This window comes from Rattus norvegicus, chromosome 18 (genome assembly GCF_021556685.1).
Source record: "Rattus norvegicus strain SHRSP/BbbUtx chromosome 18, alternate assembly SHRSP_T2T, whole genome shotgun sequence".
NCBI classification, from domain to species: domain Eukaryota; kingdom Metazoa; phylum Chordata; class Mammalia; order Rodentia; family Muridae; genus Rattus; species Rattus norvegicus.
The window spans coordinates 586255-602373 of NC_141551.1; positions in this window are offsets into that span (position 1 = coordinate 586255).

Here is a 16119-nt window from a genome sequence, read left to right on the forward strand (position 1 = left end):
CTCCTTGTGTTGGAGTTTTTCATCTATTAGGCTTTGTAGGACTGGACATGTTGAAAGATGTTGTGTAAATTTGGATTTGTCATGGAATATCATGGTTTCTCCATCTATATTAATTGAGAATTTCGCTGGAAATAGTAGTCTGGGCTAGCATTTATGTTCTCTCTGTATTACCTCTGCTTAGTACGTTCTGGATTTCACAGTCTCTGGTGGGAAGTCTGATATAATTTTCATAGATATGACTTTATAAATGATTTGACACTTTTCCTGTACTGCTTTTAATATTCTTAGTTTGGTGCATTTGAGGGTTTGACTATTATGGGATCAGAGGAATTTCTTTTCTAATCCAATCTATTTGTAGTTATGTAGGCTCCATGTATGATTATGGGTATCTTTCTTTAGGTAAGGAAAGTTTTCTTCTATAATTTTTTGAAGATATTTACTGGACCTTTAATTTGGGCATTGTCACTTTCTTCTATTCCTATTATCTTTAGGTTTGGTCTTTTCATTGTAGGTTGATGCCTTTATGCAGGTGAAGGCAGGTACAGGATGGGGCCTGTCACTGGACAAGAAGGAACAATGGGCAGGAGCAACATTTTAGAGGAAGAGGAGACTGGAAGGAGATGAGAGGGAAACAGCTGAGAGAGTACATGGCAGGGAATGTTAAGATTTGTCTTTGCACATCTACAGGTTATTATGATTATTTTTAAGTCATGCTTGTGTACAGGGCTAGATGATCAAATTATATCTTATCAATTGGAACAGAGGTTATTGTGTTGTGTGTTTTTCATATGACGGTTTAATTGAGTTTAAGCGAGTGTGTGGTGATTGGATACACTGGGATGCTACAGAATTGGGATGTATGTGTCTGACATGGTGGCAACTTTCCTTGGAAACTAGATGGGTAGAGAGATTGTTGCCAGGTTCTGAGAGTAAGTAGTCTTCGGCAGTGTGATATGGGATGGAGCTTAGCAGGCGAAACAGTTTGTTGACTGAGATGAAAATATCCAATAGATTCCATGTGGCACTATGGTTCCAGAACTACTGGGGATAAAAAAATCCTCCTTTTTAATTTTACTGCAACATCTCTTGTGTCCAGGAGTTCCTAGATGTGTTGGCTTGGGAGCCTTTTCCATTTTGCATTTTCTTTGATGGTTGTATCTATGTTTTCTATGGTATTTTCTTTCCCTGAAATTCTCTCTTCTATCTCTTGTATTATGTTGGTGATGCTTGTCTGTGTCTCTTGATCTCTTTCCTAGGTTTTATATCTCCAATGTTGCCTCCCATTGTGATTACTTTCTTGTTTCTATTTTCACTTTTAGATCCTGGATTGTTTTGTTCAATTCCTTCACCTGTTTGTGTTTTCCTGTAATTTTTAAGGGATTTCTGTGTTTCTTCTTTAAGGACTTCTATTAGTTTTCCTGTGTTGTCATTTCTTACTTTCATTCATTCACTCTTTCTTTCTCTTTTTCTTTCTTTCTAAACTTTAAAAAGAATTTTATTTTTCATTGAGATATATCTACTCTGTATGTCACTTGCTGTTTTGGAACTCTCTTTGTACATGAGTGTGGCCTCAAACTTATAGAGACCTACCTGCTTTGGGGCAGGGAGAGGGAGCTTGGATAAAAGGCATGTTCAGGAATCCCCCAGTTTTTTCATTTACTTTTCAAATGTTATCCACTTTCCCTGTTTCCCATCCCTAAACCCCCATCCCCTACCCTCTCACCCATCTTCTATAGTGTGTTCTGCTACCTGTCAACCCACACCTTCCTGCTTTCCCAACTTGACATTCCCCTATACTTGGGGGGGTCAGCCTTGGCAGGGCCAAGTGCTTCTCCTCCCATTGGTGCCCAAGATGGTTATCCACTGCTACATATGCTTCTGGAGCCATGGGTCTGTCAATGTGTACTATTAGGGTTGTGGTTTGGTCTATGGGAGCACTGGTTGTTTGATATTTTTGTTCTTGTGGGGTTCCAAAGCACTTAATCTCCTTCAATCCTTTCTCTAACTCTTCCAATTCAGACCAAGTTCTCAGTTCAATGATTGACTGTGAGCTGTCACCTCTGTATTTGTCATGCTTTGACAGATATCTCAGGAGATAGCTATATCAGGCTCCTGTCAGCATGAATTTCTTGGCATTAGTAACATTGTCTGGGTTTGGTGGCTGTGTGTTTATGGATTAGATCTCTATTTGGGGCAGTCTTTGAATGTCCATTCCTTCAGTCTCTGCTCCAAACTTTGTCTCCTTATCTCCTCCTATGAATAGTTTTGTTACCTCTTTTAAGAAGGAATGAAGCATCTACATTCTCATTGTCCTTTTCCTTTAGCTTCATGTGATCTGTGTATTGTATGTTGGGTAATCCAAACTTTTGTGTTAACACCCACTTACCAGTGAGTGCATACTATATGTGATTTTTGTGATTGGATTACCACACAAAGGAAGATATTTTCTAGTTCCATTCATTTGGCTATGAATTTCATGAAGTCATTTTTTACAGCTGTGAAGTCTCCCATTGTGTCAATGTGCTATATTTTCTGTATCCATCTGTCTGTTGAAGGACATCTGTGTTCTTTCCAGCTTCTGGCTGTTATAAAAGGCTGCTCTGAACATAGGAGAGCATGTGTCCTTGCTATATGTTGGAACATATTTTGGGTATATGCCTAGGAGTTATATAGCTTGGTTCTCAGGTAGTCCTATGTCCAATTTTCTGGGCAACCTCCACACTGATACCCAGAGTGGTTGTACCAGCTTGGAATACCACCAACAATGGACTAGTTTTCTTCTTTCTCCACATCTTCACTAGCACCTGTTGTCATCTGTGTTTTTTTATCTCAGCCCTGCTGACTGGTGTGAGTTGGAATCTCAGGATTGTTTTGATTTGCATTTCCCTGAAGACTAAGGATGTTGAACATTTTGTTAGACATGCAGCCATCAAATTATACACTCTTCTCTGCATGAGCCACCTTCAAGGAACAAAAGTACTGTCTCTATATGCTTGTGAGTTAAGTTCATGTTCCAGCATGGCATGGTAGCCAGCACTGAACAGGTTGAGACAGGGGTCCTGTCAGTTTGAATTCAGTCTAAATAACAAAGAGAATTCTACCAGAAACCCTGTTCCTGCATCTCACACCAGTTAGCAGGATGTCTAGAAGAGCTAGGTGACCCAAGCACACACCTACACTCTAGTTAGAGTGATGCTCCATATCAGCTCATATCTTTCCATTTCTTGTATATATTCTTTAGTTATATTAAGATTGTATCACCATTCTGGTGTTTCTATACATTAAAGTCATGTTCTCTCTGTAGAAAATTTGTTCCCCTCATATTTGCCCAGCAATATTCATTGATAGGGAAAATGAAAGTGGCCAAGGCCTTCTAACACTTTTCTGAGAAATATTGACAAGTGGTCTGAGTCACATAAGCAAGCTGTGAGCATTATTCTACCTCCAACAGTACAGTCATTGGGGTAAGGTCAAGGCCCACCCTGCCCACATCCCTGGCCCAAGAGGAAACTGTATAGGGCATCTGTGAACCGGAAGATAGGGGCACTCAAACGGCAGGTCTTCTGCAGGCCAGACACCGCCCGGATCTGAAGGGACCCGATCAAAAACCCCCTGCACCCAAATCCCGTGGGAGGGAGAGGTAAACCTTCAGAGGGGCAGAAATGCCTGGGAAGCCAGAAGAGACTACACTCTGCCCACATTTCTGACTCCAGAGAAAAACAGCTAGTGCCACATGGGAACCTGATGCACAGGGAACTCAGGAAAAGGCGGTGCCAGCCCTCCTGATTGCCGCCCAAAAGAGAGCTCAAAAGCAGCCCCCAGGAACGACTTCTGCCACGGGACCACAGGTAAGACCAACTTTTCTGCTCCAAGCCACCTGCCTGGTGGACTCCAGACACAGCCCCACAAGAACATCTTAAGACCAGTAGACAGGAAAGACTACATGCCTGAAAGCAGAACACTCTGTTCCCATAACTGGCTGAAAGAAAAGAGGAAAACAGGTCTACAGCACTCCTGACACACAGGTCTGTAGGACGTTCCAGCCACTGTCAGAAATAGCAGAACAAGGTAAAACCAGACACAACAAGATGGCAAGAAGCAAGCACAGGAACCCAAGCAACAGAAAGCAACACTACATGGCATCATCGGAGCCCAATTCTCCAACCAAGGGAAACACTCTATATCCAAACACACCAGAAAAGCAAGATCTAGATGGAAAATCACATTTGATCATGATGATGGAGGACTTCAAGAAAGACATGAAGAACTCCCTTAGAGAAATGCAAGAAAACAAAAATAAACAAGCAGAAGCCTATAGAGAGGAAATACAAAAATCCCTGAAAGAATTCCAGGAAAAAACAATGAAACAGGTGAAGGAATTAAAAATGGAAATAGAAGCAGTAAAGAAAGCACACAGGTAGACAACCCAGGATATAGAAAACTGAAGGAAGAGACAAGGAGCCGTAGATACCAGCATCACAAACAGAATGCAAGAGAAAGAAGAGAGAATCTCAGGAGCAGAAGATTCCATAGAAATCATTGAGACAACTGTTAAAGATAATGTAAAACAGAAAAAGATACTGGCCCAAAACATAGAGGAAATCCAGGACTCAATGAGAAGATCAAAGCTAAGGATAACAGGTAGAAGAGAGTAAAGACTCCCATTTCAAAGGACCAATAAATATATTCAACAAAATCATAGAAGAAAATTTACCTAACCTAGAAAAAGAGAGTCCCATAAACATACAAGAAGCCTACAGAACTACAAATAGATTGGACCAGAAAAGAAACTCCTCCCATCACATAACAGTCAAAACACCAAATGCAAAAAAAAAAAAAAAAAAAGAAAGAATATTAAAAGCAGTAAGGGAAAAAGGTCAAGTAATATATAAAGGCAGACCTATGAGAATCACACCAGACTTCTCACAAGAGACTATGAAAGCCAGAAGATCCTGGACAGATGTCATACAGATCCTAAGAGAACACAAATGACAGCCCAAGTTACTGTATCCAGCAAAACTCTCAATTAACATAGATGGAGAAACCAAGATATTCCATGACAAAACCAAATTTACACAATACCTTTCTACTAATCCTGCCCTACAAAGGATAATAAATAGCAAAGCCCAACACAAGGAGGCATGCTACAACCTAGAAAAAGCAAGAAACTAATCGTCTTAGCAACAAAACAAAGAGAAGAAAAGCACACAAGCATAATCTCACATCCAAATATGAATATAACAAGAAGCAACAATCACTATTCCTTAATATCTCTCAACATCAATGGTCTCAACTCCCCAATAAAAATACATTGATTAACAAACTAGATACGCAATGAGGACCCTGCATTCTGCTGCCTACAGGAGACACACCTCAGAGACAAAGACAGACACTACCTCAGAGTGAAAGGCAAGTGATCTGAAGAAGCAAGCTGGAGTAGCCATTCTAATATCGAATTAAATTGATTTTCAACTAAAAGTCATCGAGAAAGATAAGGAAGAACACTTCATATTCATCAAAGGAAAAATGCACCAAGATGAACTCTCAATCCTAAATATCTATGCTCCAAATACAAGGGCACCTACCTACATAAATGAAACCTTATGAAAGCTCAAAGCACACATTGCGCCTCACACAATAATAGGAGGAGATTTCAACACCCCACTCTCAATGGACAAGTCATGGAAACAGAAATTAAACAGAGACGTAGACAGACTAAGAGAAGTCATGAACCGAATGGACTTAACAGATATTTATAGAACATTCTCTCCTAAAACAAAAGGATATAGCCTCTTCTCACCACCTCATGGTACTTTCTCCAAAATTGACCATATAACTGTTCATAAAACAGGCCTCAACATGTATATAAAGATCGAAAAAATCCCATGTGTCCTATCAGACCGCCCTGGGATAACGCTGGTCTTCAACAACAATAAGGGAAGAATGCCCACATATACATGGAAGTTGAACAATGCTCTACTCAACGATAACCTGGTCAAGGAAGAAATAAAGAAAGAAATTAAAGACTTCTTAGAATTTAATGAAAATGAAGGTAAAACATATCCAAACTTATGGGACACAATGAAAGCTGAGTTAAGATGAAAACTCATAGCTCTGAGTGCCTGGAGAAAGAAATAGGAGAGAGCATACATCAGCAGATTGACAGCACACCTAAAAGCTCTAGAACAACACGAAACAAATGCACCCAGGAGGAGTAGAAGGCAGGAAATAATCAAACTCAGAGCTGAAATCAACCAAATAGAAACAAAAAGGACCATAGAAAGAATCAACAGAACCAAAAGTTGGTTCCTTGAGAAAATCAACAAGATAAATAAACCCTAAGCTAGACTAACGAGAGGACACAGAGAGTGTATTGAAATTAAGAAAATCAGAAATGAAAAGGGAGACATAACTACAGAATCAGAGGAAGTTCAAAAAATCATCAGATCCTACTACAAAAGGTTATATTCAACAAAACTTGAAAATGTACAGGAAATTGACAATTTCCCAGACAGATACCAGGTACCGAAGTTAAATCAGGAACAGACAAACCATTTAAACAAACCCATAACTCATAAAGAAATAGAAGCAGTCATTAAAAGTCTCACAAGAAAACGGAGCCCAGGTCCAGATGGGTTCAGTGCAGAATTGTATCAGACCTTCATAGAAGACCTCATAGCAATACTATCCAAACTATTCCACAAAATTGAAACAGATGGAGCACTACCGAATTCCTTCTATGAAGCCACAATTACTCTTATATCTAAACCACACAAAGACCCAACAAAGAAAGAGAACTTCAGACCAATTTCCCTTATGAATATCGACGCAAAAATACTCAATAAAATTCTGGCAAACCGAATCCAAGAGCACATCAAAACAATCATCCACCATGATCAAGTAGGCTTCATCCCAGGCATGCAGGGATGGTTTAATATACGAAAAACCATCAACATGATCCATTATATAAACAAACTGAAAGAACAAAACCACATGATCATTTCATTAGACGCTGAGAAAGCTTTTGACAAAATTCAACACCCCTTTATGATAAAAGTCCTGGAAAGAATAGGAATTCAAGGCCCATACCTAAACATAGTAAAAGCCATATACAGCAAACCAGTTGCTAACATTAAACTAAATGGAGAGAAACTTGAAGCAATCCCACTAAAATCAGGGAGTAGACAAGGCTGCCCACTCTCTTCCTACTTATTCAGTATAGTTCTTGAAGTTCTACCCAGAGCAATCAGACAATAAAAGGAGGTCAAGTTGATACAGATTGGAAAAGAAGAAGTCAATATATCACTATTTGCAGATGATATGATTGTATATATAAGCGATCCAATAGTTCCACCAGAGAACTACTAAAGCTGATAAACAACTTCAGCAAAGTAGCTGGGTATAAAATTAACTCAAATAAATCAGTAGCCTTCCACTACACAAAAGAGAAACAAGCCGAGAAAGAAATTAGAGATATGACACCCTTCATTATAGTCCCAAATAATATAAAAATAGCTCGATGTGACTTTAACCAAGCAAGTAAAAGATCGGTATGGTAAGAACTTCAAGCCTCTGAAGAAAGAAATTGAAGAAGACCTCAGAAGATGGAAAGATCTCCCATGTTCATGGACTGGAAGGATTAATATAGTAAAAATGACCATTGTATCAAAAACGATCTACAGATTCAATGCAAGTCCCATCAAAATACCAATCCAATTCTTCAAAGAGTTAGACAGAACAATTTGCAAATTCATCAGGAATAACAAAAAACCCAGGATAGCTAAAACTATCCTCAACAATAAAAGGACTTCAGGGACAATCACTATCCCTGAACTCAAGCAGTATTACAGAGCAATAGTGATTAAAAACTGCATGGTATTGGTACAGAGACAGACAGATAGACCAGTGGACTAGAATTGAAGACCCAGAAATGAACCCAAACACCTATGGTCACTTGATTTTCAACAAAAGTGCCAAAACCATTCAGTGGAAAAAAAATAGCATTTTCGGCAAATGGTGCTGGTTCAACTGGAGGTCAGCATGTTGAAGAATTCAGATCGATCCATGCTTATCACCCTGTACAAAACTTAAGTCCAAGTGGATCAAGAACCTCTACATCAAACCAGATACACTCAAACTAATAGAAGAAAAAAGGGGGAATCATCTTGAACACATGGGCACTGGGGAAAATTTCCTGAACAAAACACCATTGGCCTATGCTCTAAGATCAAGAATTGATAAATGGGATCTAATAAAACTGCAAAGCTTCTGTAAGGCAAAGGATACTGTTGTTAGGACAAAACGGCAACCAACAGATTGGGAAAAGATCTTTACAAATCCTACAACAGAAAGAGGGCTTATATCCAAAATATAAAATGTACTCATGACGTTAGACCGCAGGGAGACACATAACCCTATTAAAAAATGGGATTCAGATCCTAGTAAGAGCACCAGTGGAAGGGGAAGCCCTGGGTCCTGCTAAGACTGAACCCCCAGTGAACTAGATTGTTGGGGGGAGGGTGGCAATGGGGGGAGGATGGGGAGGGGAACACCCATAAAGAAGGGGAGGGGGATGTTTGCCCGGAAACCGGGAAAGGGAATAACACTCGAAATGTATATAAGAAATACTCAAGATAATTAAAAAAATGAATGGGATTCAGGAAGGAATTAAAAATGGAAATAGAACCAACCAAGTAAGAACACAGGCAAACAAACCTGGATATAGAAAACGAAAGGAAAAGACAAGGAGCTGTAGATACAAACATCACCAGCAGAATACAAGCGATGGAAGAGAGACTCTCAGGAGCAGAAGATTTTATAGGAATCATCGAATCAACTGTCAAAGATAATGTAAAGCAGAAAAAGCTACTGGTCCAAAACATACAGAAAATCCAGAACTCAATGAGAAGATCAAACCTAAGGATAATAGGTATAGAAGAGAGTGAAGACTCCCAGATCATAGGACCACTAAATATCTTCAACAAAATCATAGAAGAATACTTCCCTAACCTAAAGAAAGAGATGCTCATAATCATAGAAGAAGCCTACAGAACTCCAAATAGATTGGACCAGAAAGGAACTCCTCCCGTCACATAATAGTCAAAACACCAAACGCACACAATAAAGAAAGAATATTAAAAGCAGTAAGGGAAAAAGGTTAAGTAACATATAAATGCAGACCTATCAGAATCACACCAGACGTCTCGCCAGAGACTATGAAAACCAGAAGATCCTGGACAGATGTCATACAGACCCTAAGAGAACACAAATGCCAGCCCAGGTTATTGTATCCAGCAAAACTCTCAATTAACATAGATGGAGAAACCAAGACATTCCGTGACAAAACCAAATTACCACAATAATCTTTCTACAAATCCAGTGATACAAAGGATAATAAATGGTAAAGCCCCACATAAGGAGGCAAGTTACACCCTAGAAAATGCAAGAAACTAATCGTCTTGGCAATAAAACAAAGAAAAGAAAAGCACACAAACATAACCTCACATCCAAATATGAATATGACAGGAAGCAATAATCACTATTCCTTAATATCTCTCAACATCAATGGTCTCACCTCCCCAATAAAAAGACGTACATTAACAAATTGGATACACAGTGAGGACCCTGCATTCTGCTGCCTATAGGAAACACACGTCAGAGACAAAGACAGACTCTACCTCAGAGTAAAAGGCTGGAAAACAAATTTCCAAGCAAATGGTTGGAAGAAGCAAGCTGGAGTAGCCATTCTAATATCGAATAAAATTGATTTTCAACTAAAAGTCATCAAAAAAGATGAGAAGGACACTTCACATTCATCAAAGGAAAAATGCACCAAGATGAACTCTCAATCCTAAATATCTATGCTCCAAATACAAGGGCACCTACATAGTTGAAGGAAACCTTATTAAGCTCAAAATACACATTGTGCCTTACACAATAATAGCAGGAGATTTCAACACACCACTCTCATCAACGGACAGGTCATGGAAACAGAAATTAAACAGAGACGTAGACAGACTAAGAGAAGTCATGAACCAAATGGACTTAACAAATATTTATAGAATATTCTGTCCTAAAACAAAAGGATATACCCTCTTCTCACCACCTCATGGTACTTTCTCCAAAATAGACCATATAATTGGTCAAAAAAGAGGCCTCAACAGGTACAGAAAAATAAAAATAATCCCATGCATCCTATCAGACCACCACGAGCTAAAGCTGGTCTTCAATAACAATAAGGGAAGAATGCCCACATATACATGGAAGTTGAACAATGCTCTACTCAACGATAACTTGGTCAAGGAAGAAATAAAGAAAGAAATTAAAGACTTCTTAGAATTTAATGAAAATGAAGGTACAACATACCCAAACCTATGGGGCACAAAGAGAGCTGTGCTAAGAGGAAAACTCATAGCTCTGAGTGTCTGAAGAAAGAAATAGGAGAGAGCATATGTCACCAGCTTGAAAGCACACCTAAAAGTTCTAGAATAAAAAGAAGGAAATACACCCAGGAGGAGTAGAAGGCAGGAAATAATCAAACTCAGAGCTGAAATCAACCAAGTAGAAACAAAAAGGACCATACAAAGAATCAACAGAACCAAAAGTTGGTTCTTTGAGAAAATCAAAAAGATAGAAAAATCCTTAGCTAGACTAACGAGAGGACACAGAGAGTGTGTCCAAATTAACAAAATAAAAAATGAAAAGGGAGACATAACTACAGAATCAGAGGAAATTCAAGAAATCATCAGATCTTACTATAAAAGCCTATATTCAACAAAACTTGAAAATCTGCAGGAAATGGACAATTTCCTAGACAGATACCACATACCGAAGTTAAATCAGGATCAGATAGACCATTTAAACAAACCCATAACTCCAAAAGTAATAGAAGCAGTCATTAAAAGTCTCACAACCAAAAGGAGCCCAGGTCCAGACAGGTTTAGTGCAGAATTCTATCAGACCATCATAGAAGACCTCATCCCAATATTATCCAAACTATTCCACAAAATTGAAACAGATGGAGCACTACCGAATTCCTTCTATGAAGCCACAATTACTCTTATACATAAACCACACAAAGACCCAACAAAGAAAGAGAACTTCAGACTAATTTCCCTTATGAATATCGACAGAAAAATACTCAATAAAATTCTGGCAAACCAAATCCAAGAGCACATCAAAACAATCATCCACCATGATCAAGTAGGCTTCATCCCAGGCATGCAGGGATGGTTTAATATACGGAAAACCATCAACGTGATCCATTATATAAACAAACTGAAAGAACAAAACCACATGATCATTTCATTAGATGCTGAGAAAGCATTTGACAAAATTCAACATCCCTTCATGATAAAAGTCCTGGAAAGAATAGGAATTCAAGGCCCATACCTAAACATAGTAAAAGCCATATACAGCAAACCAGTCGCTAAGGTTAAACTAAATGTAGAGAAACTTGAAGCAATCCCACTAAAATCTGGGACTAGACAAGGCTGCCCACTGGCTCCCTACTTATTCAATATAGTCCTTGAAGTTCTACCCAGAGCAATCAAACAACAAAAGGAGATCAAGGGGATACAGATTGGAAAAGAAGAAGTCAAAATATCACTATTTGCAGATGATATGATAGTATATTTAAGTGATCCCAAAAGTTCCACGAGAGAACTAGTAAAGCTGATAAACAACTTCAGCAAAGTAGCTGGGTATAAAATTAACTCAAATAAATCAGTAGCCATCCTCTACACAAAAGAGAAAGAAGCTGAGAAAGAAATTAGGGAAATGACACCGTTCATTATAGTCCCAAATTATATAAAGTATCTCGGTGTGACTTTAACCAAGCAAGTAAAAGATCTCCAAGCCTCTGAAGAAAGAAATTCAGGAAGACCTCAGAAGAAGGAAAGATCTCCCATGCTCATGGATTGGCAGGATTAATATAGTACAAATGGCCATTTTACCAGAAGCAATCTACAAATTCAAGGCAATCCCCATCAAAATACCAATCCAATTCTTCAAAGAGTTAGACAGAACAATTTGCAAATTCATCAGGAATAACAAAAAACCCAGGATAGCTAAACTATCCTCAACAATAAAAGGACTTCAGGGGGAATCACTATCCCTGAACTCAAGCAGTATTACAGAGCAATAGTGATAAAAACTGCATGGTATTGGTACGGAGACAGACAGATAGACAAATGGGATAGAATTGAAGACCCAGAAATGAACCCACACACCTATGGTCACTTGATTTTTGACAAAGGAGCCAAAACCATCCAATAGAAAAAAGATAGCATTTTCAGCAAATGGTGCTGGTTTAACTGGAGGTCAGCATGTAGAAGAATGCGGATTGTTCCATGCTTATCACCCTGCACAAAGCTTAAGTCCAAGTGGATCAAGGACCACATCAAACCAGATACACTCAAACTAATAGAGGAAAAATTGGGGAAGCATCTCGAACACATGGGCATTGGAGAAAATTTCCTGAACAAAACAACAATGGCTTATGCTCTAAGATCAAGAATCAACAAATGTGATCTCATAAAACTGCAAAGCTTCTGTAAGGCAAAGGACACTGTGGTTAGGAGAAAACAGCAACCAACAGATTGGGAAAAGATCTTTACCAATCCTACAACTGATAGAGGCCTTATATCCAAAATATACAAAGAACTCAAGAAGTTAGACCGCAGGGAGACAAATAACCCTATTAAAAATGGGTTTCAGAGCTAAACAAAGAATTCACAGCTGAGGAATGCCGAATGGCTGAGAAACACCTAAAGAAATGTTCAACATCTTTAGTCATAAGGGAAATGCAAATCAAAACAACCCTGAGATTTCACCTCACACCAGTGAGAATGGCTAAGATCAAAAACTCAGATGACAGTAGATGCAGGCGAGGATGAGGAGAAAGAGGAACACTCCTCCATTGTTGGTGGGATTGCAGACTGGTACAACCATTCTGGAAATCAGTCTGGAGGCTCCTAAGAAAATTGGACATTGAATTACCTGAGGATCCAGCTATACCTCTCTTGGGCATTTACCCAAAAGATGCCCCAACATATAACAAAGCCACGTGCTCTACTATGTTCATATCATCCTTATTTATAACAGCCAGGAGCTGAAAGAACCCAGATGCCCTTCTTTTTTTTAACTGGGAAAATTTATTTATTTATTATTTATTTATTTTCCATCTTTATTATCTTGGGTATTTCTTACATTTCGATTATTTTTTCTTTTATTTTTTTTTAACTTGAGTATTTCTTATTTACATTTCTAGTGTTATTCCCTTTCCCAGTTTACGGGCCAACATCCCCCTAATCCCTCCTCTTTCCCTTCATTATGGGTGTTCCCCTCCCCATCCTTCCCCCCATTGCCACCCTCCCCCCAATAATCACGTTCAGTCTTAACAGGACCCAGGGCTTCCCCTTACACTGATGATCTTACTAGGATATTCAATGCTACCTATGAGGTCAGAGTCCAGGGTCAGTCCATGTATACACTTTAGGTAGTGGCTTAGTCCCTGGAAGCTCTGGTTGCTTGGCATTGTTGTTCATATGGGGTCTCGAGCCCTTTCAAGGTCTTCCAGTTCTTTCTCTGATTCCTTCAACGGGGGTCCTTTTCTCAGTTCAGTGGATTGCTGCTGGTATTCGCATCTGTATTTGCTGTATTCTGGCTGTGTCTCTCAGGAGAGATCTACATCCGGCTCTTGTCTGCCTGCACTTCTTTGCTTCATCCATCTTGTCTACTTGGGTGGCTGTATATGTATGGGCCACATATGGGGCAGGCTGTGAATGGGTGTTTCTTCTGTCTCTGTTTTAATATTTTCCTCTCTATTCCCTGCCAATGGTATTCTTGTTCCCCTTTTAAAGAAGGAGTGAAGCATTCACATTTTGATCATCCGTCTTGAGTTTCATGTGTTCTAGGCATCTTGGGTAATTCAGGAATTTGGGCTAATAGCAACTTATCAATGAGTGCATACCATGTGTGTTTCTCTGTGATTGGGTTACCTCACTCAGGATCATATTTTCCAGTTCCAACCATTTGCCTACGAATTTCATAAAGTCATTGTTTTTGATAGCCGAATAATATTCCATTGTGTAGATGTACCATATTTTCTGTATCCATTCCTCTGTTGAAGGGCATCTGGGTTCTTTCCAGCTTCTGGCTATTATAAATAAGGCTGCTATGAACATAGTGGAGCACGTGTCTTTTTATATGTTGGGGCATCTTTTGGGTATATGCCCAAGAGAGGTAGAGATGGATCCTCAGGCAGTTCAATGTTGGCCCAGAAACTGGGAAGGGGAATAACAATTGAAATGTAAATAAGAAATACTCAAGTTAATAAAGAAAAAAAAGAGTACAGAGCTAAACAATGAATTCTTACCTGAGGAATATAGAATGGCTGAGAAGTAACTAAAGAAATGGTCAACATACTTAGTCTTCTGGGAAATGCAAATCAAAACAACCTGGGAGTTTGCACCTCACACCAGTCAGAATGACTAAGATAAAAACTCAGGTGACAGTAGATAAAGGCGAGGATGTGGAGAAAGAGGCACATTCCTCCATTGTTGGTGGGAATGCAAGTTGGAAAAACCACGGTGGGAATCTATCTGGTGGTTCCTCAGAAAATTGGCCATAGTGTTTCCTGAGGACTCAGCTATACTACTCCTGGGCATACACCAATAATTAGCTCCAAAAACATAACAAGGACACATGCTCCACTATGTTCATAGCAGCCTTATTTCTAATAGCCAAAAGATGGAAAGACCCCAGATGCCTTCAACAGAGGAAAGGATATAGAAAATATGGTGCACTTATACAATGGAGTACTACTCAGCGACTAAAAACAAAGACTTCATAAAAATCTTAGGGTAATGGATGGAACTAGAAAATATCATCCTGAGTGAGATGACCCAGGCACACACACACACAAAAAAAAACACATGGTATACACTTACTGATACCATGAGTGGATCAACTGATACTGTTGATATTAGCCCTAAAGCTCAATCAGGCTACAACTTTAGTGAGAGCATCCGTAACACTTTTTTTCTGGACTCGAAAGAAAATTAAGCTGCACACCCACAGCATATGTACCAGGGGACGTGTTTCAGTCCTTGTATGTTTCTTGGTTGGCGGTTCAGTCTCTGATAGGTCCCTGGATTCCAGGTCAGTAGAATCTCTTGGTCATGCCTCTGGGTTCCATTCCATTCATGGTCTCCCATCCTTCCCTCACACTTCCATAAGGGTCACTACTCACCACCACAAGTTTGGCTGTGTGTACCTGTACCTATTTCAGTCAGAGCCTCTTAGAGGACAGTTATGCTAGGTTCCTGTCTGCAAGCATAACAGAGTATCACTACTAATGTCAGGGATTGGTTGCTTGCATATGCGATGGCTTTCTAATTTAAGACAAGCATGATAGTCAATAAAACACACTGTATAAATAATGATGTGATACGACTGCTGACAATGGATGTGTGGTAGAAGCATAAAAGTAAAAAATGTAGAACAAAATATACTGAGAAAATTACTATGCCTCAAATAAAAAACACTCTTTTCAAAACAGAAAAAGAAAGATGAACAGCAGCAGGAGGCTGAGTATATAAAAGAGAAGAGCATGAACAAATAAAAATGCACGACAAGTTTTCAAGATCCTTTGTAGTTAGAGTAATAGAATATTCAGGGGTGCTTCTACATACATGTGTGAGACTTGTCCTATCACATCACAGATATCCACTTGTCTCTGACTCCTAAGAGCCAGAGTTAAAAGAATGTGTTAAAACATGCAGAATCAGAGCTGAGTATTTATTGGAGGCAAGTGCAAACAAAGATAGTGTTCAATTATTAAACCAATGTGTTTCTATTTTAGAATGTTTACAATACAATACAATACATTTTAAGAGATAACAACTTCCATCTTCCTAGAACTGAAAGCTTCTTGGGCAGTGTATTTTCATCGGGCGATATTGTGCCATGCATCTAGATATTCTTAGGTACAGCATTTTTCTTTATATTTTTAAAATCAGATATTTTACGAATTTAGATTTCAAATATTATCCCCCTTCTCTCATCCCTCCTCCACCCTCTCCCTGCTTCTATGAAGAAGATCCCACTTCAACCCAC